The 17,311-nt window shown below is 37.1% G+C and overlaps 1 long non-coding RNA gene across 1 annotated transcript in view; it reads right to left on the bottom strand.

Annotated features, from left to right (window-relative positions):
- The window catches only part of LOC150049995 (uncharacterized), a 48,110-nt gene extending 31,290 nt beyond the window's left edge, over positions 1–16,820 (bottom strand). The window contains exon 1 of the long non-coding RNA XR_016538695.1: positions 16,703–16,820. This is a non-coding gene — a long non-coding RNA (uncharacterized LOC150049995). The remainder of the gene's footprint in view (positions 1–16,702) is intronic.
- Between the last annotated feature and the right edge of the window lie 491 nt (positions 16,821–17,311).

Genomic DNA, 17,311 nt, shown 5'->3' with positions numbered 1-17,311 from the left:
TGGAATTCTATGCTGCTGTCAGAAAGAACGACATCACCCCATTTGTAAGGAGATGGAAAGACTTAGAATAAAATCATTTTAAGTGAAGTAAGCCAGACTCAAAGGAACATAGGCTCAATGGTTTCCCTCATTTGTACTAATCAGTAGAAACCTTGGGCTCTCCTAGCAGAGATTTCCAATAGAACAAAACCTAGATACATAAGGCCATATAGTATGATGCTAAATGAAAGGTCCTCCAGGATATAGAAACAACAGCCATATAATGAGTGATTGTTGTCCTTAATGTACTATGTTATCTCTCATCTCTTTTGCTGTCCCTTGGTTACCTCGAATTGTTACAGTATTTTACCTTGTTATCTGATATATTGTATATATGTTTATTTGGTTATTTGAAATTGGATAGGGAAGGGGGGAAAACAAGATGAGGGTCGGGGGAGGGAAATGGGGACCAAGACATGAGAAAGGGTATCAATGTTTATGAAGTAAAGCATCTTCTATCTGGTGAATATAATGTAACCCTTCTATTAAGTACAATAAAAATATATTAAAAATGATTCTGAGCTGGAGAATGGGCTGCTGAAGAATTTCGAGGAAGTCCTCCCAGGAGAAGATAGTCAGTGCGCCATGCCTTGGGAGTAAGACTGAGTTATAAGAACAGAGCATATGCATGACACTCTGGAGACCATGAAAATCACAGGTGGTGTTGTTGAGTTTGAATAAATAGCATGAATTAAAGGTAGAATGATTTCCTGATATGAATGGTTTTCTCATGTGGAGTGGAATGTTACTGTTGTTGAATGAAGGAACAGGAATCAAGACACTTATTTTGTAGTAGTCACATTCTGATTTCCTGGAACTTCAGTTTCTCCTGCTTGGACCTGTGGCAAGTACTCCCTGCATTATACACTGAACACACCACTCACCATGGTTTTTAGGCTTCATGAAGTGAAGGATCTGAACAGTTCTTGAAAAAAATGCGGTATTATTTCAGATGTAGTGTAAAATTTCATGGAAACATTAAAATGTGGTCAAATTGTGAAAAAATGAGTCAGCAGTTAAAATTATGTATCAGAGTAGCTTTTGTGAACTGGCTTTTGTGTACTGTGCACAGAGGCAGTTTCAGACTTTTAATTCCAAACTTGAAAATGGAAAATAACTGTTAAAGAAAATTTTTTTCTTTCTGCTTCAAACTGAGAGAGAGCAAGTTGTATAACTGTTGCTTTACAGAAGCAGCTGGTAGCATCTGTCAGGACAATTTGCAGCTATTACCCCCTCTTACAGATCTGACAAAATTGAATTGCTGACTAACTAATGTAGTTGCGGGTGAAAGTCACCTTTCAGTCACCCAATGACTGTGAAACAACCCTATTTTAAAAATTCATATTGCTGAGTTGCATTTGGAAAAGTGTTGTCCTCTTATAAATTATATTTTAAGATACATTAAATTTGCTTATGCAATATGTATATTTGTATACATATGTCTACGAAGTATGTATTTATAGAGTAGAAGAAAAATCCATCCTCCTCTCTCCATGATGTGATCCTTTTAACAATTGAAAGCGGTCATGAGGAAATGGGGGGATGGAGGGGAATTTGGATGAAGGTAAATGGAAAAAACAGAGATATTTTGAAGGTTTTTTTCCCAGTCATTTTGTGTCTTTTGAGTTGGTAATGTGAGGCAAATATTTGTGTTGCTGATACTGTGCTATAGTCTACTCTTGTGATACAGAAGGATAAGACCTAATTTAATGTGGAAAAGAGCATGTACAGAGATAATGAAACAGATCTACATTGAAATGTAATATGTTATGTGTACTATGAACCAAGGAAGGTTTGCAGATCAATTTGCATTAGAGCAGATACTGGTTTTCATTTGAAGTGTATTTGGACATATGAGTATCATGAGTGGTTGCAGGAGTAAGGTGTACTTTTCACCTACATTTGCTGATAGTCACCCTTCAAAATGTATATGATGCCTGATATACTACAGGGGCAGTAAATATATGTATAGAGAGCAGACCAATGGAGGCAGTAAATATTGTATGTTCAGAGAGCAGACTAATGGAGGAAACAAATATATGCAAAGTCTTCAGGATCATCTTGATTTGAATTGCCAAACCCTTCTCCCACTGTGCAGTGTTTTGTTGAAGCCCCATGTGGCCTTTTACTAGAATGAGTAATCAAATCAGAACGCATCCTGGAATATTTAATTGTGGATCACTGTCAGTCCTGTATAGGGAAAAGCAGTGGATCCTGTGTGGAGATGGGAACATAATTTCCAGATAAGGAGAGGAATTTGCAATGACAAGGGTTTTTGAAGGACTGACTCCAAGGACAGAAAGAGGGACAGTGTACAAAGAACCAAACCAGAGATTATGATATAGCATCCAAGAGAAACTTTGAATTTTATTTAAAATCCTTTCCCTAAGAGTGAAAAGAGAATGACTTCATGGGCTCCGTTCCAATGGGACTTCCCATGCTCAAGGCACTGGTATATTTTGAATAGAGGAGGAGGAGGAGGAAAAGTGGTCATTGGGAGGGAACAGATGATGCAGGGACTTTTGACTACAGTAAGAGTTGGTTCTAGGAGCAGAGGTAAACCATAGTAAATGTTTCCTCAGAATTGTGATGTGGCAAGTTGCTGTTCTTCAAAAGAAAAGGAAATGCCTGTGTCTGGCAGTGTGGGGAATGAATGCTAGGGAACAAACGTGCCTGTGGAAGACCTTTGGGAGTGACAGGGAAGAGTTGTTTTGACTAGAATGTTGTTGGGGAAAACAGAAGTAAGTAGGTGGTGCTGCCATTGATTCTGACTGGCTGGGATGGCTGACGTGGGGCACATGTTCAAGGGTCCTGTATTAGCAGTGGTGCATTAGATGGCCCACATGTCCATATCAAAAGAGCACAGGCAGTACTCAAGATGAAAACTGGGGATCACATCAGTACATAGGCACTACTTGAAATGGATTCAATTCCTAAGGCCACAGGTCAGAGAAGGGGAAAGTAAAGAACTCCAAACGCTGATCACCGTACCCTAGCGAGAAGAAGATCCTTCTAGAGTAGTAAGTTGGAGACAGTTGAAATGGCTGGTCAGAACTCTTACCTAAGTGGTTGTGGTAGCCTTTCTTGTCTCTACTGTACACTTCAACTTCCTTCTTTCCCTCCTTACTGCAAACTTACCACCTTGTTTTTTTTTATTTTATTTTTTATTGTAATTGGTAAAAGGGTTACATGATATTTGCCAGATAGAAGTTGCATTAATTCACATACATTGATACCCTTTCACATGTCTTGGTACCCATTTCCCTCCCCCCCACACCCCCCACCCGTCTTGGTTTTCCCCCCTTCCCTATCAAATTTCAAATATCCAAATACAAATAAATTCAATATATCAGATAACAAAGTGAGATACTATACCAATGTGAGATAACCAAGGGACAGGTAACGAAGGGAGCTAGGTCTGTGTTTTTTTTTACCTTTTTTTTATTGTAATTAGTAAAAGGGTTACACGATATTTGCCAGATAGAAGGTGCATTAATTCACATACATTGATACCCTTTCACATGTCTTGGTACCCATTTCCCTCCCCCCCCACACCCCCCACCCGTCTTGGTTTTCCCCCCTTCCCTATTAAATTTCAAATATCCAAATACAAATAAATTCAATATATCAGATAACAAAGTGAGATACTATACCAATGTGAGATAACCAAGGGACAGCAAAGGAGATGAGAGACAACATAGTACATTAAGGACAACAATCATTCATTATATGGCTTTTGTTTCACTATCCTGGAGGTCCTTTCATTTGGCTTCACATTATATGTCCTTATGTATGAAGATTAACGATGGCTTTTTGAACTTGAAAGTCAGTTTATATTCAATCTCACTTGAAAACAAAGCTAAATTATCATTTGTTATGAATGGCAATGTCACAGCTGTGTGTGTGTGTATATATATATATATGTATAACTACATCTATATATTCACTTTCCAATAGCATTCCATTATATTAACTCAGGTTGTCAAAGGATTTCTCCTAGACATCTTTTTTTGCATATAATTTTTAATGTAATTAATAGAAGGGTTACATTACATTTGCCAGATGGGAGGTGCATTACTTCACATACATTGATACCCTTTCTCATGTCTTGGTCCCCATTTCCCTCCTCCACCCCCACTCTCATCTTGTTTTCCCCCCTTTCCTATCCAATTTCAAATAAACAAATATGCAGTTTTTTCTCCTCAAAAATGTTCTGAGAGGATGCTTTAGACAAAAAAATTTAGAAAGGAACACCTTCCTCGGTTAGATATGATGACAATGCAATTAAAATTTTTGCATTTGCAGTATTCTGTCTGGATAAAAGATTCCCCCCCCCAGGAAAATGTGGATGATGTTTTAATTTCCCCATGGCCTTTCAGAATTCTGTTAGCAGTGAAAAAAAGTTTCAAAGTATTATTTCTTACCATAAGTTTGAAAATACCTTTTTATTTCCTCCTGCATATAATGTTTAAGTTCACTTTTCTCCTATTAGCTTCTTTCTCCAGAAAGAATAGTTTCATTTAGTTATCATGAGCTTACCCTTTTGGCATTTTCTTTTTGATACACATTAATGTACAAAGCAATGGGTTCTGCTGTGACATTCTGAATGTTCATATCATGTCAACTCCCTTTTAAAAGTAATTGTAATTTTAAAAATTATAGTGAAGGGGATGTACAGACGGGCTACAGTTCGGTAAAAAGTACACTTCTTTTTTGGGTAATGTCACCTCTTCCCTTGCTCTCTCTCAGGCTTTCCCTCCCATTCCCCCACTCACAAGTTGTACACAACTTGTATTCAACAATTTTCAGCATAGTGTCCAGTGAGCCCCACTGCTGCATTTGTTTATCGTTTGTCTCTCCATTTCTGTGCCTCCCTTTAAACTCCCACAGACAGATAAACAGACAGAACAAAATGGAAAGACAAGAGAAACTAAAAAGAAAAAAAAACCCTCACTTTCATTTCCTGGAGTTCATGTGGATATATAGTATTTTGGATGATCAGATGCACATAGGCAGTGTGCCTTTCTGTTCTTCTCCTGTCTCCTCCTTTGGTTTCACTATATGTGAATGCCTAGAGACCTGTATAATTTCTTATGCCCAAGTATTTTAGATCTAGTTAATTTTGTGTTTTTTTTTAAAAACTATCTTTAAGTAGGTGTACAAAAAAGGAGTTGCCACTTTATGTATCAACCTCTTTCTTAACTCCCCTTTCCCTTTCTATGTCTTCTCTAATCTCAGATCTTATATGAGAACACAAAATACTACCCTTACAAAATCAAGCCCGTTGTTTATATGCCACACACAAATCTCCATTTCCTCACTACCACTCAGAAGAGAGAAGACCATGGTTACAATAACAATACTTCAAAGACAAACTATACATTTAAGTATGGTAAATAAAAATCAGAAACAATAATAAGAATAGAAAAGTAAGAGATTGGGCATGTGTAGGATACACTAGGAATTAAAATCATCAATGCTTATATTAAAAATGAGGTGGCAGGAAAAGCAAAAAGGGGCGGAAGAAATAGTGTTCTGGATCTGGAATAGAAATGTGAGGAGAGAGGTAAAGTCCCCCTGTGTGCTGGAAGTGGAGGATTGAAGACAGAAGAAAGAGAAGGTAGCGAATAGGCTCTTAACACTGCTGAATAAAGGTGGGTAAATTTCTTCTTCTTCTTTTTTTCTTCATTTCCTCTTCCTCCTCCTCCTCCTTCTCCTCCACGCTGAAGCCTCTCCTTTTCCTTTTCTTCTTCCTCCCTCCCTTCCTCCTTCTCCTCTTCTTTCTCCTATTTCTTTCTCCTTCATTGCCTTTGTCAGAGACCCAGAAACTTCAGGGGAAATAGGTCATTTACAGAAGGATCTTGGGAGGTCTTCCCAGGGTTATGCCCTGGCCTGAGACCCACAGTTTGATTTACAACTATGTTTGCCTAGCAAGTACACTGATTCTCATTAGGTTCCGTATGTAAGTTGATTTGGGGAAAAAAAGTTAGAGGATGGAGAACATTGGGGGAAATTAGAATTTCCTAAAGGCATCCATTAGTGCTGTGTTGCTGCTAGCACTGAGTGTTTTACAAGCTGACAGTCACCTCAAAAACTTAAAGGAAAGCAGTTTCTATAGCAACAGTGGAACCATTTGAAGTGTGACTAGATAATCTTTTCTTATAACTAAGAAAGCAGAGATATGGAAATTCATTAAAGATATATTTCATATCTTCTACCTAATGCACATTCAGGGCAAGTATACTCTTTGACATGTCAAATATCTTGCTGCCATCTCAGTGCATTAAATACTGATGCACCTTAATGGTTTGATTAGCTTCCCAAGATGAATTTTGGCTGCTAGTAATCATGATTAAGGATATGTATTCTGGACTTGATTGCCTTGGGTTCAAACACTAATACTCCCAATTTTAGTTCATTGCTATATCTGTTCCTGAGTCTTTTATCTTTAGAATGAAAACAAATAAATCTACTCTGAATGTAAGCCTTAAAGAAGTGGAAATATATAAGCAGTGTCTTGTTGGTGAAAATAGCTTACCAAACACTGCCTACTGTAAATAACAAGTCTTTCAGAAATGGACTGGCTTCCTGTTTTCACAGATAAAACTGGAATTCATAGTCCATTTAAATAAATGCAACTACAGTTGGCTCAACTTTCTAACATTTCTATTTGATCCAGGCATCCTCACTGGCATAGTCAGTAATACAAGATGAGCACTGTGTCATTACTTCCTTTTAAGTTACATATTTGCCCAGTAGGCCAGGGGAATGATGTGCTGTCAACCCCTTTTCAGGGTCCACTGGTAGAAGGAACATGGGAAGGCAAAAGGCCCCTTTGGTGGAAGCTTATAATCAGTCTCTCTTGTATTCTCTGCATGACTCCTCATACTCTAGCCTTGGCTTGGTTTCTAGAATAAGAAAGGGTCCTGCTTCAGGATTTCATGAGTACTATTCCTTCACGGGCTCATTTTCTTTTCTTGGTTCTCCCGATAACTGAATGTTTGTAATCACAACAGTTTCAGCCCAGATGTTGTCCCTCTTTCAAAAATTGTTTTGCCAGATCATTTTGTATCAAATCAATCCATTAAAAATTCTTAGTGTATTTACAATTTGTAATGATTGACTTAAATTAACTTGTGGAGCTGCCTGCCTCATGGATTCATGTTTCATGCAGGAAGTGACTGGTTTCTTTCTAGTGAGGGATGTAGGCACTTAGTAAGTGAATGATTGAAAAGAGTGGACAGGCACACAGAAGAGTAAGTCCTCATTTGGACCAAGATTCTACTGAGTTCTTAAAAGAAAAATGGGCAGTGCGAGATAGGTGATGTAGAACTCAAGAGAAGCATAAGGGAACATATAAAGGATTTCTTTTGAACCTGAACACATAACTACCAGGTCAGGCTTCCTATTTCCTGCACACCCTTGAAAACTGCTTCTCCTTGTCTCACTTCTGTTATTGGGTAACTTTTCCTTTCACAGTCCTCCCATTCCAATCTTGTTATCCTCCTACTTATAGAAATGAGGTGCCACCCTGTAGCTCTAAAGCAGAATATTTTGTTAAAACATTCACATCCACAGCCACAGGGGATTGCTTAGATAGCACAATCATGTTTATGTAGCCAGGAGCAAGAAACGATGACTTTCCACTGGAGGAGATCACTTAGCTAAGAGCTATGGGCTTCCATTAACCGTGATAACCACAGTCTAATTTCACTGCGGAATGAGAGCTGTGAGATAATTAGGAAAAGTGCATGCCAGAATGCCAGTGCATATTTCTCCTAAATTAATACAGCCTCATCAAATAGGTTATATTAAAAACAGACACTGTATGAAACAAGATCATTGATTGTCTTAATTAATATGAATCAGCAGGCAGAGTCAGGGCCTACATTAACCTTGGCAGTGGTTGAGGGTCTGGGGAAACTTCACTGAGCAAAACTGACTTGGAGGAAATAAATCTGTGCTCCGAGTCTGGATATTGTGCACTGGAGCATCTGTTCTGATCTCCATGTCCAGTCCAAAGGGTCTCCTTTGTAGGCCAAGGGAGGAGAGCAGACCATACAAAACAAAAGTCTCCATTATGGGTCAAAGTTCACAGGTGAAAATAAACCAATAAAATGACAATGTCTAACATCTTTTGAATAAATAGGATTCCAAAAATTAAATCTTGAGGAGAATGGGCAAAAGATTAGAAGTATTATTGATCAAAATTTCTAAGCAATATGTGGGTCATTTCCAAATGCTTCTGATAATTACAGTGGCTATGTATCCCAAGGGAAATTAGTTTCAAAGTCCTTCCTTTCTTTTCCTTATGGGTTTTTTTTGTTATTGACATCTTAAGATATTTTAATTTCTAGGAGGAAGAAATTTTTGTTCTGTTTTGAATGATATTCCAAGAAATTCTTAGTTATTTCAAGCACAGCCATTTTTAGGTTGCCATATTTAGCAAACATATATGAACTGCCCAGTAAAATTTTAATTTTAGATAAACATGCAATATTCAAGACATCCTTGAACTGAAAATTTGGTTCTGAAATTCCAATTTAGTTGAGAGTCCTTTATTTTATCTGAAAAACTATATGTGGCTTTTATATTTCTGAAACCATATTTTCTTTTTCTTTCCTTTGTGGTTTTTAGAGAGGATTTCAAAATGTATTCCAGGGTGACCCTTGAATTCATGATCCTCCCGTCTCACCTTTCAAAACCTTGTTTTACAGGCAAGAACCACTACTGTGTTCACATTGTTTTTAAGAGGAGTATCTACTTCATTTGCAGCGAAGAAGACTAGAATGTGTTAAACAAAGTAAAAAGTTCTATAAAATTGCAGAGCAGTACCTAATATTTAATTTAGTTAATTGGTGGGGATGTAAAATAAGTAAGGTTCACTTTAGACCTATGTCATACATTGGATGTGATGGGCCTGGATTCTGAGGACCAATGTGTCTCATTTCCAGAGCTTGTTCTCTTTCAACTTGTCTTGTTGCTTGCTCTTCAGGCCCAATGTTTAGTACTTGAGTTCTAGTATGGACATTTGCGAAAGTGTTCTGAGATTTCAGGCAAGTCCTCTAATATTTCTATACTTCATTCTCATAAAGTACAATGTCTTGCTAAATATAAATTGCTCTGAAACATTTGTTGAATTGAATTGGGTACTCATTTGCATATGGATTATAGGGAGGGTTGTGGTATACAGCAGAGGGATTGAGAGTTCAGGTTTTCTGGTCCACTGACTCAACTCTGGGCTTATTTAATTTCTTTACACTCTGTTTTCTCAATGATAAACACGCCATAATAGAATAACTAAGCCACCACATCATTATAGAGGATAGAATACATTTTAAGAACACCTACCATGGAACTAAGCTTTTAACAACTGCTCTTTAAATTTCAAATATAGGAGATTATAAATGAGCAAGACACATTGAAAAGTTTGGGTGCTGAATAAAAAAATACAACGAAAATAGGACTTGCTTTTAATCCTTGCTCCGATGGGGGTAATCAACCCTTTCCAACATTTTTGGGACTCACCAAACTTACATTTCTGAGTTCAGGTTTGTAATCAGAATAAAGGAAAGGTAAGAGCTCTGGATATAATTTTTTCTAGCTTTCCTTAGCTAGATAGTCCCTTTCCTTTGAGTATCTGTGACTACTTTTTATCAAGACTTAGACATCTGAGAATGTGGTAGAGCCAGAAAGAAAAAACAGGGTGCACATACCAACATCTATAAGTAGATGATAGAAGAAAGATGGCCTTCCATTCTGTGATGTCACGATATCACCTTCTTTAGGAGTTAACCTATATTTGGGAGTTTTACTCTGTGAATTAAGAGAATATTTTATGTGGTTTTTAATATAAACTATATCACTCACCAATGTGATTGGTAAAAACTAATCTTCAAAGTCTAAGTAATGGCTCTGAATAGCACTGAATTTTATTTTCTTTTGTCATGATTGAAGTTTCTCTTCCCCAAACTGCCAAGTATTTATTGGAATATAAAGAATAATTTATGAATAGATCTACTGAGCAAAGATTAACCTTTTTCTTTGTTGCAAAACCCTAAGTCCACTGGAGTGAAGCTCTAGGAGAATTAGAATGGAAGAGCTCATCAGCTTCTGTTGCAACTATAAAGAAAATGACACAGCAGCATGAATGATGAAGAACTTAAAAGGAAATGCAATAGTTTTTTAAAACCCTATTTTAAAATTTTACCTGTGTGATTTCACCAGTGGAGAATAAAATTCTTGGGATGAAAGCTTGCAAAGTGAAATGTTATATGGTTCACGTTTTGTAAGAAGAGACTGCATTTCTGATCTGCTTTTTAAAGATTCAGATAGCATTTTTGAAAAGTTCCTCTTCATTCTGAGGTTGAAGGTGGAGCCCTTGTGCTGTGCCCAAGGGGTGTTCTCTGAGAATTGCATGAACAAGCAATTCTCACAAGGACATAGGACAGTCCAGAAAAGAAATGTTGCTTATATTTTTTAACTTCTAGTTTACCACCTACCACATCTTGTATAAACTGGGTAAAAGGGAACTTTGTGGCCATGGAACAATCAGCCCTTTGAGCCCTGGAAGTTGAAGGTTTTTTTTTCCCAATGGCCTCTAGTTTTAGTCATTTCTGGAGGATAAGAGGAAATGGTCCCTGCGCATGCATGTTTCTATAGCATGATCCTGATGTGGTCTGTTTCACAATCTGTATAATCAGGGGATTTGAGCCTGTTGCTGTTTACAGTTCCTTTTCCCTAGAACATTCTTTGAATTTAAGGTGAGTTTCTTTGTTTTGGTGCTGGCACTAGGATTTAAACTTAGGGACCTAGCTCTGTTCCTTGTAGTTCTACCCCTTGAGCCACAGCTCCACGTCTGAATTTTGGTGGTTAAAGAGTCTCACAGACTTTCCTGTCCCATGCTAGCTTCCAACCTCCATCTTCAGATCTCAATCTCCTGAGTAGCTAGGATTACAGGTGTAAGCCTCTGGTAAGGTGAATTCCTCTTTGTCTTCTTCTCTCCCTCCCTCCATTCCTTCCCTCTATTCCTCCTTCCCTTCTCCCCCCCTTTATTTCTTCCTTCTTTCTGTTTTCCCTCCAGATCAACTTGCCTTGTGAAGATCTAGGTATGAAAGCAAGGACAGAAAGGTAAAAATGGGAAGGAGATAAAAAAAATTCACAGCAATCAAATCCCTACTGTGTTGCCAGAACTTCACAAATAACATCTCATTGTTTTTCTTACTGGACCCTATGAGGGATCTGATTATTGGCACTGTTTATTTTTAATGTATAGAGACACGGTAGGTCAGTAGTATGATATAATTTGTGCAAAGACAGGCACTGAAGTAGTAGAGTTGGGTTTTGGACATTCGTCAATCCAATTCTAAATTTGTGTTTTTGTTCCATTGCAAATAAGGCTTTGTGTATATTTGCAACAGAAGATGTAGCCAATCATCTCCACCCCCTCTTGGGGTAAACGGAGGATCTAAATTAATAAAACATAGCATGGATTTAAATTATGTGAAGATGTTATTTATCCAACAGTATCCTATTTTGCCAAGAGCATGATAAAGATAATTAACAGACTGTTTTGACAAGTGGCACTGTCATGCTAGGCATTGATTTTCTCAGTATTTCACATACTTGAGAAACATTCAGGAATTACTTTTAATATTACTGGCAAATATCTTTGCTTACTTAGTTTATACAGCATTCCTTTTGATATCATGTCATAATTAGACATATCTTCTCTAATTCGAATCAAAGAAGTATCTGAAATACCTTCTAACATTTTTATGTTTCTGAAAACCTTTATACTTTGTGATATTGTTAACTGTTATTATTTAGTAATAGTCTGTATGCTAGATATAATGTAAACCATTTGGATTCCTTGAAGATGAAAATAAGCAAATTTTATTTTATTTAATGATTACAATTTTGAAAGAAATCACAATTCTTATCTTCTTTCTCCATTTTGTGTTTGTCCAGCTCTTTCTTTTTTGTTGTTTTTCTTGCTACTGTAGGTCAAATTTTTCATCTGTATTGGGGAATAAACTTTTTCTTAGCAGTTTTTTTGGCCGATATAAATCTCATGGTATTTTTGAAGGTTTGCTGCCATGTTAGTTGTATTTTTTTTCCAGGTCACAATGAGGTACTGGTCAGTAAAATAAAGGGTAATTTGTTAGACTGTGTTCTAATAAAGTAAGACTTCTGAGCAAGACACCAGTGGCTGACATATGAAATCCTACCTGCTCACTATGCTGAGACCTGGAGGATCAGTTTGAAGCGAGTCCAAACAGAAAATTCTTCATTTCCAATTAACCAGCAAAATGTTGGACTGGTGGTGTGGCTCAGGTGATGGAGTTCCATCACCAGTACCAGAACAAAAACCCAAACGATGATGATGATGATGATGATGATGATGATAAAGATAAAGATAAATTATATGGCAGACAGCATCATAATGATTTCTACTCATAAGACATTCTGAGATGAGATACTTAGTATTTATGAAGTTTCAAGCATTTATTCAGTTCAGTGTCGTGATTGTATTGTTCTTGCTGTGTGGGTGGGAGTGAGTAACTTCACTTTTGAATCATAGTGAAACAATGAAGGCTTTAAAGATAGGGCATGTGAATAGTAGGTGCTATTTTGGCTCTGAAAAAAATATACCAGTGAACTCTGCTGCCATTGCAAAGGCACCTGGTGAGAAACACCTGGTGCTTTTCTTTTCTATTATTAAAGAACTTGATGTCAGAAAATAAAATGAAATAAAATGCTGCCAGTGACACATTCTGAAAAGATGGGTATCAAATCTTTGGCTTACGGAATTCATAAGGACTTTGAGATAATAGATTATATTACTTATGAGTGTTTCCTTCTTACAGTGGTATGTGTGGCTATTTATAATGATTCTGTCATAAAATATTTTATATGGACTCTCTACTATACTTCAGCAACAAATAGTAATTAATACTTTGGCTGATGTCTTTCAAAGTATTTCCCATGTGCATACATAAACATATAAATACTTTTCTAACACAACAACCCTGCTAACCAGATTACTTTTAGGACTTGTGAATATGAATGTTTTGGCGAATATTGCTTTTGCACATGTAAATAGGAAGTGTGAATTTTTTTCATATGGTTATTCTTTTGAAAAAACGTCATGCTAGTAGCCACAGAGCTCTGATAAATAGATACACTGTAATTTATTGAGTCTTGGACTACTCAGCTATTACAAATTGCACTGTGATGAACATATCTGGTTCGTCATTCATCTCTGATACCTCTTGATTCTCCCTCCACAGCACTGTGGGTATGTTCTTGGACTGTCCTGTCCACGTCAGAATATTAGCATCCCTCGCTTCTACCAAAAGATGAGAGGAACCCTGACATCTCCCTGTGCCTCCAGACAACCCAAATTTCCCCCTCCTTCCCATGTTGCTAAGGATCCCCTTGGGAATCCAAAGCTTCTCTCTGGCGGGCCATGGACCCAGAATAAATTCAGTCAAGAAAGGATTCTTACACAGTTTGCTACTGTTTTCTAACTAGCCAATTCTAAGGTACATTAGTCCTCAGTTTCTTTAGCTGTTAACTGGGAAGATGATCTACCACATGGAGTTTTGGGGAAAATTAAACACAAGACATTACAATGCCTCACACCTGGAAAGCACTCAGTTAGTATCGTACCTACCCAAATTGAGAGCATCATTTATGGTCTCAACTTATTTCTGTCCTTTTAGGCTCTCTAAAAGAGGCATGCCAGCAACAAGAGTTGTCTTCAAGTTTTTTGTTTTGAGCTGTGTGGAAGGGATATTTAGGGAGGTAAATATTTATAGTTATGCACGAGACATCATCATAGTCAGTATTTGAGTTATGTGGAACAGTATGTCAGGCAATGTGGGGAAAAATACTGCATTTTATATCTCATACAGTTTATATTTCAATTTTTATATTTGGCAGCATGTTAGTAAAGTGATGTGATGTATATAATTTGTAAATGAAAACACACTGTGCTTTCTTGCCCCAAGTTATTTCTTTGCTCATGGGTGTGAGAACAGCATTTATTTTGGAGACCACTTGCTGGGAAGATAGAAATTCTTTTTTTATTTTGGAACAGAGGAAAGGAGTTGTAAATTTCACTGCCGTTCAGAGTGCCTACAATTCATTGTGTGTTATTTCAACATCATATGCATGAAGTTCATCATTCTCGGGGTTTTCAATAACCGCAGAGTTATGATTTAAGTGTTCCCACCCCAGTCTTTCTTTGAAGATTGATTAAAATAGGAAGGAAAGTGAAATGTTTCCTATGTTGTGGATTGCCTTTCCTTCTGCTTTGAAAATGGGAAATCAAATATAATATGTTGTCCCTTTTGCAATGTCAACAACAAATATCTCGAGAAATACTGCCCTAGTTAATTAAGTCTTTTCCTGGTCCCTCTGTTCAATCCTCGTTGAAATAAGGTGCCTAAGATATGTGGAGTTGCTAAACTTCAAACCTGCAACCTAATAACAGGTTTTAGGAGCTGCTGGAGGGAGTGAGCTGTGTATTTGGCAGTGTATACCATGTACATTTTCAGTATGTGTGCATTCATATTTGATTAAGAGAAGCACCACTGGGACATGAACTCAGGACCCTGAGCTCTCACTTGGCTATTTCAACTATTTCATGCTCTACCACTTGAGGCACATCTCCACTTCTGAATTTTTTCTTTTTGCTGATTAATTAGAAATTAACATTTCATGAACTTTTCTGCCTTGTCCCCAGCTTATGCTATTTATTATTTTTATTGATGATGATGATGATTTTAGAAAATACTTGGTTTGAACTTATGGCTTCATATTTGCTGAGCTTGCTTGCACATCTGGTGCTCTAGTATTTGAGCCAAACCTCCAGACCAATATCTATTTTTATTCTGATATAATCAAAGAGAGAAGAGAATCTCTCATCTCTCAGACAAACCCAAAATTTGAAGAAATAAATGAACAATAAGGTAGAAAGTTAATGAAACAGGACTGTTTCATCCATATTAATTGTCCCCGCCCTTTCATGTCCAGTGTAGCTACCCTACCTACTATGTAGAAAATATTTGTGAATAATGTAATTTCTATGCCTGCAAGCAAAACAGTGCACATGCTTTTTCTTTTATTTATTTATTTATTTTTTATTGTAATTAGTAAAAGGGTTACATGATATTTGCCAGATAGAAGGTGCATTAATTCACATACATTGATACCCTTTCACATGTCTTGGTACCCATTACCCTCCCCCCCACACCCCCCACCCGTCTTGGTTTTCCCCACTTCCCTATCAAATTTCAAATAACCAAATACAAAGAAATTCAATATATCAGATAATAAATTGAGATACTATAACAATATGAGATAACCAAGGGACAGCAAAGGAGATGAGAGACAACATAGTACATTAAGGACAACAATCATTCGTTATATGGCTTTTGTTTCAATGTCCTGGAGGTCCTTTCAATTAGCTTCATACTATATGGCCTTACGTATCAAGATTTTGCTCTATTGCAGATCTCTGCTAGTAGAGCCCAAGGTTTCTACTGATTATGACGAATGAGGGAAACCATTGAGCCTAAGTTCCCTTGAGTCTGGCTTACTTCACTTAATAGGATTTTTTCTAAGTCTTTCCATTTCCTAACAAATGAGGCGATGTCATTCTTTCTGACAGCAGCATAGAATTCCATTGTGTACAAATACCACAACTTGTTGATCCATTCATCGACTGAGGGACATCTAGGTTGGTTCCATATCTTTACTATGGTGAATAGTGCTGTAATGAACATTGTTATGCTAGTGGATTTTGTATGATGTATTAATTTGTCCTCCCACAAAAGGGAAATGTCCTATTCCTTTACATAATTTTCAAAATTCCCATTGAGGCAGAGTATCTTTCAAATGTGTCTTCCTTGGCCTGTTTTCCAGATGTATGACTGGGAGTGGTGTTTTTAGATGTGAACTTGAAAGAGCTCTTCCTGTCCTGCTGGTTGCTTCCCTGTTTTGATGCTGTTCTGTTGCCAAAGAAACCAGAATGGTGTCTCTAAGATGTGCCCTTGACTACTGAGTGAGGAAGAGACTGATGGTACCATCCACGTTTCTCAAGACTGAGAAACAACACTGGAAACTTCACTTGAACCACTCATCCACAAAACTCAACAGACTAAATAACAGAACACGGATCAAGCCTGTTGGCTGTTTGGCAGGCAATGTGTGATCAACAATGCCTATTCTTTCGGCTGGATTTTGTTGGATTTATCAGTTACACCTTAACTTACAATGCCATCAGGGACTGAGACTTGATTCCCCAGTACTCAGAACACACAGAGCAAAATTACTTAACACCTTGGCCTGAAGTAACAATATCTATTTCACCGAGGTCGACCAGACATCCAGTTCTGTGGGAAGGTACTGCTGTCCATCACAACTATCCTATATGCTATTTTATTATTTTTTCCTGCAGCTTTCCTCGGTGTGGGGTAGTAAAAAGCTTACAGAGAAAGATGAACCCGAGCGGCACTTTGTAGAGGCATGTAAAGAACAATGCCAATTGTTATGCATATGGATTATTAGATGTACAACACTCAGTAAGCTTTATGCATGTTGTGTTACCTAGAGAGAACATATGTGTTATTAATATGATTTTAAAACACAGTACCTTTTCCCATGAAACTCTGATGCTCTGAGTAGTTTATATTCTCTAAGCATCTTTCCTTTTCCTCTTTCATCAGATTGCACTCTTAAAATTCACTGCATGGTCTCTGTAGGTAAGAGGAAAAGACTTAGCACTGCGATGGCCTTTCTGTTAAGCTCAGACAGTCCACATTTTCTCTGATTCTGGGATACTGTTATGTTTTGCAGCCTCCTACATATTTTTCTTCTTTCATAGACAATTTCAAGTTTAATATTATATGTTTAAAAAGTGAGATAATTTTAAGGTCATAAAAATTTTGGAATCCTGCAGGCTTTAAAATACATGAAAAATGATTTAAAAAACCCTCACAGAGCCATTATTTCCATCTTTTCTAAAACTCGCCTACTAGTTAGCTGCCTTGTTGTGGAATTACTGTAAGTTGTGCTTTAAAGGGATTAAGATTAACTTGATTAGAAGAAATGCTAGTTACTAAACAATTAAGACAGGAAAAAGGCCTGTATGTTTGTATGTTAGTAGGATATTAATGAAATCCATTTGGTAGAAAACAAGCCATTTTAAATATTAATTTTAATATGAACTATTCTCTGGGCAAATATTTCATAACTCCACACT

Source organism: Megascapheus bottae, chromosome 18, assembly GCF_031878675.1.
Source record: "Megascapheus bottae isolate mThoBot1 chromosome 18, mThoBot2.hap1, whole genome shotgun sequence".
NCBI lineage: Eukaryota > Metazoa > Chordata > Mammalia > Rodentia > Geomyidae > Megascapheus > Megascapheus bottae.
The sequence above is the reverse complement of the archived record's forward strand: the minus strand, read 5'-3'. Positions and strand labels throughout refer to the sequence as shown.